Genomic DNA, 19,653 nt, shown 5'->3' with positions numbered 1-19,653 from the left:
GGGAAATATATCAGCCCCAGGATGATCAGGGCTTTATTCAGCCTAATTGGAGTCATGAGGGGGCAATTAGGAGCCAGCTGAGGCCAATTAGGGATCAGCCAGGTGCTCCATAAAAGGGCTCTGCACACAGTACACAAGTTGGAGGAAGCAGCAGTGTTGTGCTGGGTGGAGTGAAGCAGCAGCTTGGAGAAGTGAAGTGGGGGGAGAGTAGAAGAACCCCAAAGGAGGTACTAAGCCCAGGAAGGGGCAGCAAGGACATAGGGCCGGAGAGGCCAGAAAGACTGAGGGGGGAAAAGTAGCCTGGGGAAGAGGCTGCAGCTCAAACAATACAGAGCCAGCAGTATACCGCTGTGGTTCATAGGGCCCCTAGGCTGGGACACGGAGGAGCGGGTGGGCCTGGGTCCCTACCCCTCTCCCCCAGGGAAGATGGGGTGATGGGCACCTTCCTGGCCCCCAACAGGAGTGAAGCATGAGATCCACTGGGGGAAGCTGGCCATCAGCCACAGCACCTACCATGTTCCACCCCAGAAATGGTTACATTTCAACAGTATGCAAAGTGACCCTTGTGTCTAATTTGAATTTCAGTCCATTAATTGCTTTGCAATCCTGTGTGATGAAAGATGCCATGTCATATAAATATAAGCTGTTATAATTATTTCAGGTACCAACTACATTGTGTAATGTTTATTCATGTGGAGTTAGTATACCTAGGGATAAGTGATTGGATCAGCTTTTTCAATACCAATGCCATCTCTTATGAGTTATTATACAGTATTTTGGAATTTTCTACTGCAGATGCATTAATCAAATGGAAACAATCAATGAAGATTCAAGAAGGAACGATGTATCCACTGACCATGACAAGTATGTTAATAACAAATTAATTCAAGCATATTATAAGACAGAAGAAAGATTAAGGCATGTTTATTATTTTGTTAACTTGATAGAACTTACTAAATTGCCTTTGGTTGAACTGGGCCCTTTTTTAATGTAAGGGCCCAGATTCAGCAACATACTTAAGCATGTGCCTAAATGTAAGAACATGAATAATCACACAAATCAATGGAACTACTGATGCACTTAAGCTGAGAAATGTGCTTAAGAAACTTATGGAATAATTATAGAAAATCCATAGAGAGAGACAGAGAAAAAGACATTATTTCCTTGTACTCCCATGTCTGTCTGTATCTATCTGTTGTTTATTGTCTTATACTTTGATTGTAAGTTCTGTGGGTCAGTTACCCCAAAATTTGCACCCAAGAGACCCTGTAATGGCTTAGGTGTGCTAATGGAAAAATTATAAGTCTTAATTTTATAAGCGGGTAACAGGATATGGTCTACCTAGGGGATTCACAAGGGTTCACCGGGGGGTTCCCTTTTAACTCTTTTGGAAACTCCCTAAACCTGCTTGCCTCAGTTTACCCTCGGGAGGACACAAATACGGTCCTCCGCTCAAAGGATTGACACTTAGATACTAATTTCTTTGAAAACAAAATGTCTCTTTATTAAACGCTAATTCTAATACAATTTAAATAAAAAAATCAAGATCACAAATTAAATAAGCCACTTGGAACAATACAAGACACCATAAACTATACAACCTAATGCGGCACACCATCAAATATAACAACTCTAAAATTGCAATACAGTACTCATAACACAATATAATATTTCCTTAGCACATATTATTATGTTATGACAAACATAATGTTGCAACATACAATATAACATAGAGGGAGAAAGAAATCCTGCATACATATATATAAAGCCTTAATACAATGTTGTATTAGAATACTAAACTTATTACAATATAACATACAATTCCCTTATACATATGTATAAAGCGACATTACAACAACACACTTAATAATACTGCTACAAACTAACATTCTATGAGTGTTGATCAGGCAATCATAGAATGGGTGGATTATGAGGTCATTCAAATGCAAGCATCCAGCTTTATTTACAATCATACCCATATGTTCCTTATATTTAGAAGAGTCATACTTAGTCTCCTTCTTCTTGGTCAAATCCCTCTGTCTCATCTCCTCCGCTGCTGCTGCCCTCTGATCATCTAGTTGCCCACACCGTCTAGTTCTCTGCCTTATATACGATTTCTGACCCTTTCCTGATTGGTTGCTTTTTTAATGTCAGTCAACAGCATTATCCCCTCCCTGGGTGATATCATTTTCAATTAATCAGTTGTCCGATATGCTAATTAGTTTCACTTGTTTACTTCAAGCTGGACCTCCTTGAGATCCTCCTTCCTACCTAACTGACTCCTCCCTTCAGGTATTGTGTGACCTTTATTTCACCCCAGTCTACCTTTCTGCTAATGGTCAGTTTTTTAACACCTTCATTTTCTTTCTCTCTTTCTTAGCATGACATCATCATGGCCACCGTTTTAGATTTTTAGCTAAAACTTGCTCTAACCTATCATTATTTACTACTTATAAAAAGCCTTTAAATCTAAAACAAACTATTTGTTATGCATGCCTAAACATTATGGTACTGTCGCCATTTTTGTCATGATAATTAGAGCAAATAAAATCCACATTTTTTTTTCTCCCCTGTACCTGCTTTTAGCTCTGTGGCTAAATGCTGTCTCTGGTGCTGATCTCTTTACATGGACTGGAGCAGCTTAAAAATCTGTTATATCAGAATGGGGACTATCTTTTTGTTCTGTGTTTATACAGCGCCTAGCACAAGGGGGTTCTAGTCCATGACTGGGGCTCCTAAGTGCTACAATACTACTACTAATAATAATAATAATAAGATAAATAGTTTTTCTCCTGCTGGAACATTCTATTATTGCAATGATTTTTCTCCTGTATGAGCCAATCCTGTTGCCATTGAAACCAAAGGCAAAACTGCCATTAATTTTGGCAGCAGCAGGATCCAGAATCAGGCAAACTTCTGGAGGTGCTGAGCACCTGAAACTCCTACCAAAGTCATGGCACACTCAGATTTTGACCCTTTATTTTTAATTATAACTAATGTAAGTAGCAAACATTGCATTTATTAATTAATTCCAGTTTCCATTCTAGTCTCTCCCTTCCATTCATCTCTCCCACCTCATCCCCCATGTTTTTGGTTGCTTATAACTCTCTAATAAATTCTTTTGGGATTGAAATTTTCCATGCTTGGTCTTTTCCCTTCAAGAAGAAGTAGAATCTTGCTCAGCTCTTTCTGAGTTATGTGAGCATGTGGGAAAACAATTCAAGAGATTTCTGGGTATTTGTTAAGTCCTGAGTTAAACGTAAGAGCCTGAACACTTTGTACACTTTCAGGATCTCAGGATCATTCTGGCTTTATAAAAAATAATGCTTGAATTTATAAAAACTAACCATACCTTTTTTTAATGGTGCCAACTTTTGAAACCTTTAGTGATCATCAAACTAAACCCTACTTAGATTAGTCAAGTTACAAGCACAGGTGCTACATGCACAGAACACAGCAAATATTCATGAGTGTCATCCAGATAGTGTAATTTCTAGGTTGGGTAGCTCATGACACACCAGAACTAGTGTATATATCAATATAAAGTTCCCAGCACTAAAATGGTTTGTAGTATGAGTTCCTATCCCTGGTGGGTCAGATGTTACCATATATTGAAATATAGACTGGTCCCTCATACATGAGGTGGGAGGGGAAGCCATCATAGGGGCTTTACCAGATAGACTAAGGGGCTTTCAGCCAATCTGGCCTTTCAATAGGTCCTTTAAGTAGTGCTAACTTAGTTCCCTTTACTGCTGCAATCTATCGTCTTGTCACCCTAACTGAGGTGGTATCTTCAGACTCTCCCAATCCCCATCTCCAGGCTTCTTGTTTGAGTGAGTCACTTTGTCACATACAGCCTTGGTGGTGGAAAGATTCTTCTTCACTTTAATGAAACGATTTATCAAGAGTGAGTGAAATTCTGTTTCCTTCAACTTCTCTAGCCGTAACAGCAAGGCTAATGGCCCTAATAACAGCATTACTGAACTGTAGAAACTGATCAAAATCTATTCCTGAGATTTAATTGCCAACAGAGACATGAACTCTGGGCACTGTGCTGGAGAAAACCAATGTGCTCTGCTTAAGCAAACAGATCAGTGTATTGATTCATTAGATATTAAGAAATTTGTCTTCATTTTTTAAATAAGCTTGAGTTGACTAAGTGGTTTTATATAGTACTGAGCTATTCAGTAGATTATATGATCATACTGCATTCAGCAAATTAATTCCCTGAAGCATGGACAAGGTTTAGAATTGTAACCATATTAATTAATAGTCTGTTTACAAATCTTGATGAACCAGGTTAGCATTTTTAAAAAAGAGAGAGAGATCACTTAAGTACAAAAGAAAGGAGCCTAGATTTTCTGAAGCATATCTGAATCAAGGGCAAACACTACAGAGATATTCTACTGCAGAGACATTTACATGTGGCATGGCTGCACCCTGAGAGCCTGAATCAAAGCCCATTGAAGTCAATGGATATCTTTCCCTTGACTTTAAGATTTTGATCGGGCCTACAGTTACTCCTGATGTGGAATGGATTCCAAATACAAGGGTTAAGGGAAGATGGGGCAGAGGGGCAGATAGAGACATCAGAATGAAATCAGAATGACTGATTCTGAAAGCAAGCCAGCTTAGTGAATTGATATGACTGGCTTTACAAGGAAAATTGTATTCTGAATAGTAACGCAAAATCAATTTGTATTCTCCTTTACTTTAGTGGTGCAGAAACAGCCATCCAAGACCACAGCTTCAAGTAGTTCATTTGTCTCTCCAAAGTGTTTTTTCCTCTTGTACAAGCCACAGTTAGAACAATTAAATGATTCTAGGTTGAATTAGACAACAAATTAACTTCCAAAGACACCATTGACTTTAAGGCTGATCCTGAACTAAACTTCAGTTGAATTTCTCCCTACTTGTTTCTAAATGCAGATATAAAAAAAATTCTGTATCTCATGGACAGATTATCTAGAGTACAGAGCACAGAGTCTGAATGTTTTGAAGGTTTAGCAAGGCCTTTATCTAACAGATATGCAGATAGGCATCAGAAAGTAGCTCCCTTGCTAAGGATGTCCTAGCACCTAGAATTGTGAAACACCAGCTGAGAATTTGAGGGTGGATTATGTGTAGGGACTTGTCTTGTAACAAGTTTCCCAAATTTCTTCAGTTTCCCATGTATGCTTGTTCTTGTGTACACACTTTTGAAAATCTGGGCTGCTCTGAGATTTGCTAGAGATTTGTCTTTCATTCTCTTTCTGTTGGATGTTCATCAGCGTGACTTTTGAGCTGCCTTTTGATTCATTTCAAATGCTTTCCATGTGACCCAAACAACTGCCCATAAAGATTGCTTTGTTTTGTAGAGAAGGTAGCAATCTGAGGTGCATTTTCCTCTGCGCTTTGATTGTTGACAGCCCTTAAATCTAGGTCTAGCAGTCTCAATTTCCTGTGTATTTTTCCAAGAACCGATGATGATGATGATATAACCTTTGCATACACTTTGGCTTTGCAGAGCTTTCCAGATGGAGACATTTCTAACAATAGCTTTCATGCAAGACCAGGACAGATAGGAAGCAACTATGCACAAGCTGTCATTTGGAAAAGAGGGGAACATTATAACGGGAAAAAAACCAACCCTCTGTAAAATAGTGAAGGAAGCTCGTCTTCTGTTATAAACCATGAAAAAAACCCCAAGCAAACAAAAACCCCCAAACCAGCAAGACTAGGGGTTCTACTCTACACTTTATCTGCAGTGGGGCTGCATGCTTAGAGATGTCTGTTTTTCTGCGGAGACATTAAAATACAATGGAAGTTTCCTTTGCCCATCATCAATGGCTGCCTAAGAGAAAGTGAAGGCTTTTTCATAGATTTTAAGATCAGAAGGCAGCAGTCTAACATTAGGCTCTCCTGTGACATCTTTCAAAAATAAAAGAGATTTCGCTCCAGTCTACTGACCAACACTCCTCTTTCAAAGCCAGGTTTTATTACCCAAGTCAGCGTGTGAGCTATTATTGAGAGCATAATGACTGTTCCATTTGTGTACAAAGTCTGTGTATTGGGAGCTCTCTCTCATTACTCTCTAAGGTACTTCAGAATGTTGTGTGAATAAAAGGCACTGTTTATAACTAACCTTCTTAAATTATCCTCATCTATTTGACTCATGCTATAGGCATCTTGTATTGTTTATCTGCTTCTTTATATGCCACTCAATAGCAGACCTTGTGTTATCTACTGATAAGAGCCTTCGTTAGTAATACTCAGCCAGCAGCTCCAGAGCCACATGTGGCTCCTTTTAGTCCAGCATGCATCTCCCTTCTCAGGTATGAGAGGTGTGTCCTAAGGAAAACACAGTGTCCTGGGCAAAGTATGCAGTTTTAGTATACACACACACACACTCGTGCAGTCTGTGAATTCTGAGTTTGTGCTGGTAACCAATAAAAATCAGTGAAAACTTCTGCCTTCATGTTTTAGACTGCAGATAGTTGTTTGTATGCATAAGGAGACAGAATCTGGTCCTTATTTTGGAAGGTTAAAGGCCTGAATACATTAGATCTGTGGTAAGAGGTTGCTTAAGACAATGTCCCTGGAGCACCAGGATTCAGTTTCTGAATTTAGGAACATGGAATACGGGGCTCCAAGAATCCACTGGTTGTGATGTGAGAGAAGCAGTTCATACTGCTCGTCTGTCTGTGTTGAGTGAACTGGCTGCTGTTTGGCTCTCTCTGCTTGAGAGCAGGTGTGAATTCCATAGGTCAGATCCTCAGCTGGTGTAAGTCAATGTAGTTCTATTGACTTTAGTGCAGGGATGTCGATTTATACCAGCTGAGGATCTGCTCATGTATCCATTGATAGATGCTCTATTAACATCTAAAATTAGATTAGGAATATTATTATATTTTATATAATATATATTAAGAGATATTATAATAGTGTACTGTAAAATTTACACAATGCTTTATTATCTTAGATGATATGTATTTCCTGCTTTGAACATACAAGGAGGGTGCAGACTTTTTTCTTTTGGTTGGGTTCTGACATTTCAGTAAATCCAGGTCCCAGTGTGTGTTAATTAAGAGATGGATTTGAACTAAAAAAATTCAGATTTGAACCTATGCTTCACCAAAGCTTTAGGAGTGTTCAGAACTGGGGTTTTGGTTCAGCATGTAATATAGGGGCGTGACGTTCAGATCCAGATCAGGATGCAAAGAGTGAGGATGTTCAGAAATTTTATTTTTTGTTTGAGACGACAGAGAAATTCTTCTCTCACCCCAGTTTCCATAGATTCATATATTAAAACCAGAAGGGACAATTTGATAATCTAGTCTGAAGAGGCCTTACAACTTCATCCAGCAATTCCTGCATTAGGCCCAATATACTGTAGTTAACTACAGTGTATCTTTTAAAAAAACATCCAGTCTTGATTTAAACATCCCTAGTGATGGGGAAACCACAATATTCCTTGCTTAGTTGTTCCGGGGGTCGATTTCCCTCACTGTTAAAATTTGTCCCTTATTTCCATCTTAAATTTGTCAAACTGCACCTTCCAGCCATTTGAACTTCTTATGCCTTTTCCTGCTAGATATAAGAACCCTTTACTATTGCTGGTAAAACTCCACTTGCTTTATTGGAGTTACTTCTGATTTATACCATCCTGAGTTAGAGGAGAACCAGCCTTACTCTGTTAGAATTACTTCTAATGTCAGATTATTGGGATGTAGCTTGCTCAGAAAGGGACAATAATATTCACCATTTTGAGAAAGCTTTACCATTCCCCAATAAGAACTGTAAGGAAATCCAAATATCTCATACTCAGTTATTTTATTCAAGTGTAATTTAAAACCAGCTCTTGAGCATAATGGGATGTTACAGCCAATATTTATTTTTCTTTCATTAGATAAATAGTATTAAATTGAAATCCTTGAGAAAATTGTACAGACTGTATCACATCTGAATGTATTTGAGTTTGAGACTCACTCAGGCAAATTCTCATCATATTCAAATAACCATCATTATGCAAATAAGAACATCCTCATTGCTAAGCAGGTTTAAAATGGATGTTTGTTTTTATCATGAAGAATTATTTTCCTCCAGGTAGCAGACGGATACGTATGGTTCAGATGAGTCGTGCAGATTCTGTGTTTGTTTTTCAAACTCTTTTTTTCCAAATTGAATCTAGCTTGCTAGGACAGGACTGGATTGGTATCTCATCCTGCCCACCCTTGTATAGCCCAAACTTGCCTGTTAATGCAGCACAGTAGCGCTTTTCTTATCACTGCTGCTTTTGGCTCATAAGTGTTACGAAGCCGATGGTAAAGAAATCTTTATTGTGGGTCAAGCAGTGGCAGCTCTAGACTGACGTTTTTAAGTGAGACACACCAGTCTTCCTTACCTGCATATATGCTAGCTAATTAACAGACAAATCCTGCTGGGCCCAGTGCCTGAATAGCTGGGCTGGACTGTTATTACAGTCTTAGGGCTTCAGGGGCCTCTGAAACCTATGCACTTCCCCACCTCTTCTCAAGATCAACAGAGCGCTGCATGGGCATTTCTAAAGCATCCATCACCTTGACATCCAAATAACTTTGTGGGGAATCCATTTGCCCCAATGGATCAATAGCTAATGGAGTCATACACCCCTGCCTCATCCATTCCATTCCTAAAGAGCTGCTTTGCATAGCTGCATGGGGCATTTGTACAGAGCTAGGCTCTGCAGTCTGCAGGCGGTTCTATTCTCTAGTGCAGGGGTTCTCAAACTGGAGCTTGGGACCCCACAAGAGGTTGTGAGGTTATTATGGGGATGGGGGTGGTCGTGAGCTGTCAGTCCCCGTGCACGCTGTGGCTGCAGCTGTCAGTCCTGTGCATGGCTGACAGCCACAGCCCTTCAGAGCCGGGTGGCCGGAGAGCAGCAGTTGTTGGTCAGGTGATCTGAAGGCAGCGCTGCCCCCAGCAGCAGCACAGAAGGGTGGCATGGCATGGGGGGGGGGGTGTCATCAGTCTGAAATATTTTCAAAGGGGGTCCCAGGGGGAAAAAAAAAGTTTGAGAACCCCTGCTCTAGTGTCACTCCTGAAATCCTGTCTCCTGTGTGCAGCTGAACCACAGTGGTTCCATCACAAGCAGGTCTCTCTACCCCTATAAAAGAGGGGCCAGGACTTAGGGTCTATAGGTCTGTCCAAAACTTCCTGTAAGAAGGTGGTACTCCTACCCCACTAATCGGAACATTTTCTGCAATATTCAGCCAGATCTATAATTAATAAGATCTAATTTTGTTATTAGCTAACATATGATGTTGATGTTTTTAACTGGTTGATTGACAATCTGTGTGGCAAGAACACTTCTGAGTAAATAATTAATTCATATTGAGTCTGCACGATGCAGCAAACAGCCACTGAGTGTTTTTAGATTTTGTTTTAAGGCTGCCTGCATTTGTTTCCTACAGTAACTGGAAACTGAGGTGAGCAGCAATGGATTAAATCCAATTAGCACAACAGCAGGTATAGAACTGGCTCCTTGCAAAGTTTGCTAAGTGGGGTTTCTTTGTATAAAAGAAGACATTACAATGAAAACAATTTATTCCATTAATAGCTCTTTAATCTCAAGGTAGCAATGAACTATAATTCAGAGAAGCAAAAATAAAGGTTGCAGATGTCATCTGCATTTTCCCTCTTTGATGTGTATGAAGCGGATAGGGAAGGAGAATGACATCTATAATGGGCATTGCAATATTTAACCCATTGTTAGTTTCTATGTTACATTATTTCTGCTTGTTGAATCCACTGAAGGACAAATGGATTGTGGTGGAAGATCCAAGATCCTTCAAAGATATCCTGACTCAATGATGTAAAGTTCCGTTCGAAATGTAACATTACCTGACGATCCCTATGCAATGCAGAATCTGGCTCCATAATAATTTTGAGTCAAGAAAGCCTTTTTAACATGCATGTACTGCGAATAAGCTTTTCTACCTTGTTTAAAATATCTCTAGTTATTTATTGGGAGTAGGACAAAGTGTGAAACATGACATCAAAACCAGATCATGATATGGGATTACCCAGAGGATGGTGCATTTAACCTATTAAGATCTTAATCATATAAGACCAGAAACAAGGACCAAGTCCCCCTGTCTTTCATACAATACAAGATATTCTCTAAATCCACCAATGCATTCATTCCCTTATGCCACCCAATGGTATTAAAAATAGCTTCTATCCAAGTCTGGCAATACATAGGATCCTTTCATCATTTGGGAGAGATCGCGGCTTAGAATCTTATCAAACCTGATTCTAGTTCATCCCCTTCCCCTCCAACACTTGAACTGTTGAGCAGAGCCAAAAATTATTCAACAAGAGTCATCCTCTGATCTCAGCTCCATAGACCTGATCAGTGTTGACTAGTCATTGGGAGAAAAAACCCAATACTTGGATTATCTTCAGCCTTCCATGATCATATCCCTCTTTCCTCTCAGTTTCTCTGATCAGTACATGATCAATTAACAAATCAGTATAAATGATTGAAAAGGAGTCATTTGGTTTCGGCAGCATCCGAAGGAATGTATAAGTGGGATGAATGCCAAGAGTTCTTTCTAGCGTATAGATGACTGTCCCAGCACTGTCTTTATTCCTCCTTAAGCTGAAATGTTATTGCTTCTGTAAATTAAAAACAGTACTAATCTTCTTGAAGGGAAAACATACCATCTATAAACAGCTGCTTTACACACATTATTTCCTTTCTAGTCCAGCTGGGCTATAGGATTTTTTCACCCTCTATTCTAGAGTTAGCTAATCTAATGAGATCACATCTCCACACATGTCTAGGCTACAGGTCAAATTCTCTCTTCATTTATATCCATGCAACACCACAAACTTAAAAGAGGGCAAATTTTGTCAGGGCAAAATCTGTCCCTGAATGTGCACATGACCTGGTAAGCAACATCCAAATCCCCCAAATATGTTTGTAATCATTTTGTGGCATATTTTATTAAAAAACTAACTGCACAGAACGACACACCGAGATTTCTCTTGTTATATTACCACTTTGATACATTCCTTCCTGTAGGCTAAGGTATACAAATATCCCTTGTGTTCAACTGCAGACTATTCAGGTGTTTGTTTAAGAGCAGGTCTGCAGTGCTACCTAAAATCAAGAAATTAAACACACTCTACTCACAGTGGGAAGGGCTATTATTTGTTAAGGCTGTTCTTTGTTTCCCTGGAAGAAGGATTCCTCTTGGAGAGGTTATGCATTGGGTTACCAGTAGGTATTCCATACAGGCAGCAAAAGGCTCTTGAGAGGATATTCCTTTTTTATTACACGTGCTTTTCCCCATAACATTAATTGGAGACACTCACTCCCATTTGCCTAAATCATCAACCATTGAGTTGATAATCAGATCTACATTCTAAGCCCTCACACACAGCTAAACCCTTGAGTGCTCTAATTTACTTTGCTTTGGAAGTACCAGGCCCTGTCTGGGTTTCTGTATGCTGAACGCACTCTGGTTTCACTTTGATTCAATTAACGAATAGACGATAAGCTTTGGTTTTACAACTCTCAAGGGGTTGGCTGAATGGAGCTAATGAAGAAACAGGAGCTGTAATAAGACAGGACTCTTTTCTAAGTAATAAGTGGGAAGGGGGTGGTTCTGTTAGCAGCATGAAGAGGAGGAGCAGCATGTGTCAAGCCAGTCCCAAATGTTTATTGGCAAGCAGCCATAGCTTACCAAAAAAAAAAAAACCCACAACAAAAAACCCTGTGGTTTGGTTGAAAAGACTCACATTTGAAACTCAATATTGTTTACTCCTGACTTTGAAGAAGAATTAATTTTAAAAAAAATGTGTTTGAACTCTCTCTTGGGTAATTTTTTTTAAATGTCATTTGAAACCAAGCAGTCTAGATGGTGCTGCTATGTTGTGGGGGGCAGGGCACTTATAATGCAACCCCCATTTGTAACTGATGATCTTTTAAAAACAAGAGAGGGAATGTGGAGCACATCATCACTGTGAATGGGGAGAAGCACATCGCTGTGCCACCATTTTTTTAGAGAGGGGATCCAAAAGGCACTTAGGTGGTGAAGTTCTATTTTTAGGCATCTAAATCCTCTTTTCAGGCACCACTGTGATTCGCAAAACTCCTACTCAGCGGCCACCTAACCCCGAAGGCATCTATACTCACTTGTTTTTGCCTGTGGGTATGCATATTGCAGCCTCATTAGCCATTGTCCACCAGGCTAAAGGTTATAAGGGAGATCCTCTCTTTCCTGGCACTTTTTGTTTTGGGCCCCGCATATGACTTAGGTGGCCAAACACCTAAACTTACCTCTTTGTGGATCACTAGCAGAGCTAGGTACCTCCTTGCAGCCCAGACCTAGGTGCCTCTCTATGAGACAGGGGCAGGGCTTAGCGCACACCTTTCTGTCCATCTCTCATTGGCTAGTTTAGGCAGTTCACCACCTAGTGTGTGTGAGGGATCAAACACAAGTCTGGGGTCCACCGTCCTCAGACTGCAGCCACCATCTGGCAGTTCACTGGTATCACCAGGGAGTGTGGGCTGGTGACTCTAGCTCACCAGAGGCACCGCCCACAAATCTCCTAATTGGAGGAGACATCCAGCATCTCTGATTAGCGCGGATTCACTATTTAAGGCAGAAGGTGGCACAGGCAATTGTCTGGACAATTAGGTGAATCTTTGGTTGGCTGCTACAATGGATGGCCCTATATATGATCTCTGCTTCTGGGCCCTGACTCTTGGTTTGGTTCCTGACTCTAGCTCTGACCACTAGCCTGACCACCAGATCTGTCTGCCTACATCTTGCTCCATGATAGCATGCTGGCTTTGTGGATCAAATTCTTAGGTGCCTCTCTCTCCCCATTCATTGTATAGGTAGCCTAGGTGCCCAACTTAAGCTTTGTGGCTCAGTGATTCTCCTGTGACTTTTTATTTTCTAGGTGCTGTGATGCTTGGTGTTACAATGCCTAAGTCCCTTTATGGATCCCACTTACAGAACATACCACATTTTTTTATATATATAGTTTGGCATTTTCTCTGAGGGAAATACCCCTTTTTGATGGAAGAGGACCATAGCATTACTTTTGTCTCCCATTTAAGTGATCTGTTCAAGAATTATGAAAGGACAAATGAAGTCTCTGTGATGTGTTGTAACATTTAGCTCTGTGTTGGCAACGTGCTGATACAGTGAACCATTGTCCAACTCTTAAGCCCTCTGGATGAGAGAAGGGGGATAGTATTTCATGTGCCAGATGTTAGGTGGTAATGTGAGGATTCCATATTTCTAAAACTAAACTGGCTCTTTTTGAAGAGAACTATTTACAGGGGTGCTGCAACTATAGCTATATTCCAACCATGTGCACACAGACTGACTTCCTGGTATCTCCTCCAGAATCTTCCCTTCTACAGAACTATTAACTGTGATATGTAACCTAGCATTTAAATCAGGTTCTGTACCAGATGACTGGAGGATAGCTAATGTGACATCAATTTTTAAAAAAGGCTCCAGAGGTAATCCTGGCAATTACAGGCTGGTAAACCTAGTTTAAATAACAGGCAAATTGTAGGGGAGTGGTCTCAAAACACATGTGTTGAAAGAGTTTTGTGGCTATTAGGTCTTTGGTCCCACTGTTCTGTTTCCCATTCTGCAGCTCCTACCAGGATGACTACATGCAGTTTAGCTTTCTCCTATGCCATTACTCCTGAGTCTGTGTAGATGTGTGCTCTGAAGTACTGAAAAGAAAATCCCACTAAAATATATCTTTTTAAAAAAGAATCAGAACTGACTCTAAATATGGGGGAAATGAGTGGCAAGGAGAAAGGTTCCTTCCTTGTTTTTTGTCTCTCTTCTCTTCCAACATTGTGTGTAGGATGGTGGAACGTGCACTGGGAAGTGATAGCAGAGAACGATGCCGCCAGAAGCCCCTGCTGCCCCGTAGCAGCACTGTCTACTGATTGCAAGACCTCTACACCCAGCAGCAGTAGGAGACCCCTAGGAGTCTTTGAGATGCTTGTCCTCTTCCCTTCTCCATTTATTTTCTAGACACACAAAACCCCCATGTGGGCTGAAAATTGATCAACAGCCTTTTCAAAGCCCTGCTAGAAGGAAGCATGGCATGCACACATTGTCGAAGCCATATTATTGTACTGCTATCCCCAAGCAAGGAAATAATTAGTTTAAGGATAATACAGGGACCCTACAATCCTTATTTCAACAACCTCCCACTGTCACCAGAGAGAGGTTTGCCTGTGCAAGGACTACAAGATAGGCCTCTCAGTAACTGTTTAAAATCATAGTATGAACCTATCCATGTAATGAAATTGAGCCACTTTTCAAACACAAATGAAAAACTGAATCGAAAAGTGATGTCCAATTTTGTCTTCAGAATTGCATTCTTGTTACTGGAGCCTTTTCAGGATGAAGGGAAAGAAATAGCTATTTTGGAACATGTCGCTATACCATTAAAAGTGAACTAAATAAGCTAAGGCCTCCTTCATTATAGCATTGTGTTAAACTTCAAAATCTTATATGTTTTGCCCAATTGTGCAAGTTCTCTGCACATTCCACCCCACATGCACGTTTAAAGTAACCTAAAATTATATTCATAAAAAAATTTAAATTATGAAAAATAAAATTTTCATAGAAATGTAGGGTTGGAAGGGATCTCAGGCAGTCATCAAATCTAGCCCCCTGCACTAAGGCAGGCCCAAGTAAACCAAGACCATCTCTGATGCTCTTTCAACCAGTTGTGCACCCAATTTACAGTAATTTCATCCTGACACACTTCTTTAGTTTGTTTATGACACAGTCATGTCGGATTGTGGCAAAAGCCTTACTAAAATCAAGATATAGCTTCCTCTCCAGCCACTAGACCAGTAATCCTGTCAAAGAATGAAAATAGGTTGGTTCGGCATTATTTGTTTTTGTCAAATCCACGTTGGCTATTCCTTATAACCCTCTTATTCTCTAGGTGCTTACAAATTGATTTAATAATTTGTTCCAGTATCTTTTCAGGAATCAAAGTTAGGCTAACTAATCTATGATTCCCGCGTCCTCTTTGTTCCCCCTTTTTCAAGAAAGATACCATGTTTGCCCTTTTCCAGTTATTTGGGACCTCACCTGTTCTTATGTGTTGCTAATTATTCCGAGATTGATTAAGCTATTTCCTTAAGTACCATTTTTTAACCAGTTTTCCCTATTTTGGCTTGGGTTCCTTCCCCATTGTTATTAATATTAATTATTTTGAGTATCTGGTCACCATTAACCTTTTCAGTCAACACTGAAGCAAAATAGGTATTACACACATCATCCTTCTTGAGGTCCTCAATTATTCTTTCTCCTTCCCAGCTAAGTAGAAGATGTACACTTCCTTTCATCTTTCTCTTGCTCCTAATATATTTAAAGAACCTGTTCTTACTGCCTTTTATGTCCCTTGATAGTTGTAACTCATTTTGTGCCTTAGTCTTTCTGATTTTGTCCTTACATGGTTGTGCTACTCTTTTGTATTCCTTCTTAGCAATATATCCACGTTTCCATTTTTTGTAGAATTCCGCCTTGATTTTCATGTCATTAAAGAGCTCGTGATGAAGCCATAATGGCTTCTTATGGTCTTTCCTTCACCTCAAGATAATTTACAGTTGTGGCTTTAATATTGCCTCCCTGAGAAATTGCGAGCTCTCCTGAACTACTCTTTCCCTTTGTTTTTGCTCCTTTCCTTTTCATCCATCTGTTATTAAAATTGCATACAGGTAGTTAGATGGCCCACACCATCACCACAGTATCTGGGCACTTTACAGACATTCAGGAATTTATTCTCATTCCACCCCTGGAAAAAAGAATGTATTACAGACAGGGAACTGCAGCACAAAGAGATTAAATATTTGCCTAGGGTCACCTAGGAAATCTACAGCAGAGCCAGGAACTGAATCCAGATCTCCTAAATCCCAAACTAGTGCCTTAATCACAGGAAAATCCCTCCTCCCTTTCTGTATAGATACATTTTCCTCTTGCTAATATGAAGGTTCTGAAATTCTTATAATGTAAGTGTTGTTTATCTAACACATCAGGCAAAGCAATTTAAATTATTTATTAATGGCATTTACTTAATCGTATAGCTTAGTTGCTTAATGTGCATGTTGTGTGTCACTTGTGTCCTTCTTAAATGACACAGTGCCTTTATTTTCAGCTCTGCAGCTAGACAGAACAGATTTGTATGTTAATTATTTATAGTATTTCATTTTTTTTAGGCAGGATAATAATCCACTTTGCCAAGGATTGCAGCAACTTTAATTTCCATCATTAGTCGAAGTGATTTTAAGAAAACAAAAATGACATTGTTTAAGCACAGGTTTGGCAGAATTAATTTTTTTTTAAATATAATCCTGAGGGATAATGTAGGTGTTTGTTTTAAAACATTTTTTCTATTTGTATTGATTATAAATTCCCAGGTGTACAAAATGTTAGGTTAAGCATTTTCCCCCATTTTTAATTTATAAATTTTCACAGTAGAGGAAAATGATGTGGGAATGGGGAGAACTGTCCAGACAATAGTAATTTAATGACAGTAGATGTTGATTTTCCAAAAGTTAAAGCTTTATAGCTGTTTAAAACACAAATTGTCAACATCACATGTAAAAATATACAAAGTAAATATCCTTAAATCAACTCTAAGTTCTGAAGCAGCACTTTTTTACTTTGCCTATCTATAAATTTTGATTATTATCAATGGAAATATTTTTTGTCAGTTTTTGTGTGTAGGATTGATGTTTATTAACACTTACTGATAATAATCTAATCCTTCCAGGTCTATTTAAGTGACATGTTGTGTATTCTTGTGATCAGACTATTTACAAGGCTCTACCATACATACTCTGGTTTAATACTTAATCCCCTCATGTCTGTTATAGAATGCCATTGCATAACAAGCACTTTGCTTTAACAAACTCCTTTGGCCCATGCTCTTCCAAAAGACATACTTTAGTGAGGAAGAATATGTACTGACAGGTGGTGCGGTACATATTGCATTTTCATGAGTTAAGAATTGACAGTATTGATACTCCCAGAGCAAAATCAAGCCACAAGCAAGTTTTGCGTGGTCAGTCTTAACCAAAGGAAAGTCTATGATTTTCCCCTCTTGTGGATAACTCACCTGGATTTTACACAGTTTGATCCCCATCACTGATATGTTGTTAATATATTTATCTAGATGTACTATGCTTACAGAGAATGCATGATGGAGTATGCTATAAAGATTTTCAACAGCACCACGTATTTTGTTTATTTAGGCTTCCCCACTGCAAAGGGTTGTTTTGTTTTGTTTTTTGCTTTTCCACCTTTCAAGAGCAGTGGCTGCCATCACAGAATCAGCTTTTGCTAGCAGTCATTATACAGAAAACAGATTCCCCTTATACTTGGGAATCATCTGTCAGCAAATGCTGACTCTTTAATAGCTTGCATTGGAAGCAAAGCTGTGATTGCTGTGGGTGATGATACATGGTGGGGAAGTATCATGTAAAGTTAAAATAAATATATAATGGTTTGAAATTTATACCATGGTTTGTCAAATATAGGATTTTGTATAATGATTGTCACAACCTAATACTTTATGGATTACCATACATAACTACATGACATACCTGAGCCACATAATTATAAGACAAACCCAGTTCATTTTCCTCACCTTTTTTATGCTGGAATTATTCTTACGTTGTGGAAACAGAAGCATGGGTCCTGTGCCATGTAAAGTCAGAGTTAAAATTTTCTGAGTGACAAAAGTTAGTTTCTAGGGGTGGGAATCCACTAAGGGACTTAGATGTCACAACACTGAGCATCGTGGTGCCTAACTTTTAAGTACTTAAAAAAATCCTAGGAACAACACTGTGATCTCCAAAGCTGATTGAGGCACCTAGGCTCCCTATGTAATGAATGGTGAGAAATAGGCACCTAAGAAAGTGAGCCACAAAGTCAGCACATTAGGCGAGGAGCCACCTAGCCAATGGGAGATGCTGACCACAGGGGTGTCTTCTCAGCCCTTCTCTCCTGGAAATAGGCACCTAACTCCATTCTGCAGGGAGGCACTTAGATCTGCCTAATGATTTGTGAATAGAAGCCTGTCTCCTGGAGTCAGGTGGTTTATGTGCCTAAACTGCTTCTTGAGGGAATGAGTTAGGAGCCTGCCTTACTCCACACAAACAGCTGGAGGAGGAGCTCATATTGTAACATTTAGTCCAATGTTTAGAGCACTCAGCTGGCATGTGGGAGACCCAGGCTCAATTCCCCTCTCTCTGCCAAAGGGATAGAAAGGATTTGAACAGAGAGGCCTCCCACCTGTCAGGAGAGTTCTGCAACCACTGAGTTAGGGGATGGTCTGATGTGGGATTCTCTCCACCTCTCCTGTTGAAGTTGTTCAACTGTGGATGAATAATGAAAGCATGCTTGGAACTAGAAGGACTAGACCCACCGTCTCCCATATTCTAGGTAGACACCCTAATCACTGGGCTACAAACTAACTCCTTCTCTCCAGCCCAGTTGTGAATTGCTCTAAGGCTTGGGCTGGAGATAGTGCAGCTAAAAGCACCTCTAACTATATAGTCTCTCTACAGTTTAGCAGTCTTAACTCTAAAGCAAGGAGGGTATCTCTAAAGGCTCAAGAATTCTCTCTAGCCTTCTAGTCAGCAAACTCCTATTGATTTTTCTAACTAGGTTCACCTGTTCCTGCCAATTCACTGATTAACTAGGTTCATCTGCACTTTATTACCTGCACCTTACTAATTATGCTCAGTTGTAACTAACGACCTCACTGACTAGCTAGGCTCAGCTACCCCCAGTTACACTCTGCTTAGGGTAGCACTCCCCAAAACCACTTGTGAGCTACTGCTAGGCTATCACCCCAGATGACCTCTACTGGCAGCCGGTTTGGTGGAGTTGTGACAGAGGATGCTTCATAACTCTCTAAGGGAGTGCTGCCTACCTGGGCACATGTTTATTTGTAGGTGTACTAGCTTTTCCCTGCTGTTGGGTCTTTAAATGCAATCTGAGAGGTCTTTGAGACCCCATGTAAGACCCAATTTCTTGCTTTAGAGAGGCTGGTAGTTTGTTCTGTATGGGAGAACATTTAAGACAGGAGGAGGAAAAACGGTGAAACTGTCATGGTGACCTGAGATCATGACTAAATTGTCAGTGATTTGAAATGGGCAACTATGCTTGTTCAGCAAGGTATGAGAAGCATATGTTACCAAGATGTGCATAATATACCAAGAACCAGTCCCTGCCTGCTTCTTTTAAATCATAAGAGTCTCAGAGGTACCAAGCAACCAGAATTCCAGAAAGAGTCAATAGGAGCCCAGCACTTCCGACAACTGAGCCTGTCAATTGCATTGCTACTGTTAGCATATCTGTGTCATTCAAGTCATACATCACTGAGAATATTATACTCTCCAATGAGGCTGAACAATTGAACAAAATGAGATTTGCTACAGCCTGCTGTATGCTGTGTGTCCTGAAGGCAGAGGGTATTCCTACTGACCTTTCTGACAAAGCAAAGGAAGGTTGTTCCCAAACCCTATTCTCCTGTGTAATGCTCCACAAGATTCTATTTGCAGAGCTGCCAACCCAAGCATAAGTCACTTATTTTAAGTCTTTTTAGCGGATTCCTGAA

The 19,653-nt window shown here is 39.9% G+C and overlaps 1 long non-coding RNA gene across 1 annotated transcript; it reads left to right on the top strand.

The window, feature by feature from the left end:
• The first annotated feature begins 126 nt into the window (after positions 1-126).
• Positions 127-13,049, top strand: LOC137147528 (uncharacterized). Its single transcript, XR_010918235.1, has 3 exons — positions 127-227; positions 796-864; positions 12,937-13,049. It is a non-coding gene; the product is annotated as an uncharacterized lncRNA (long non-coding RNA).
• Positions 13,050-19,653: the final 6,604 nt, after the last annotated feature.

The sequence above is a fragment of the Emydura macquarii genome, unplaced genomic scaffold (genome assembly GCF_026122565.2).
Source record: "Emydura macquarii macquarii isolate MOO-44397 ecotype Brisbane River unplaced genomic scaffold, CSIRO-AGI_Emac_v2 contig_554, whole genome shotgun sequence".
Taxonomy (NCBI): Eukaryota; Metazoa; Chordata; order Testudines; family Chelidae; genus Emydura; species Emydura macquarii.
The sequence above is the reverse complement of the archived record's forward strand: the minus strand, read 5'-3'. Positions and strand labels throughout refer to the sequence as shown.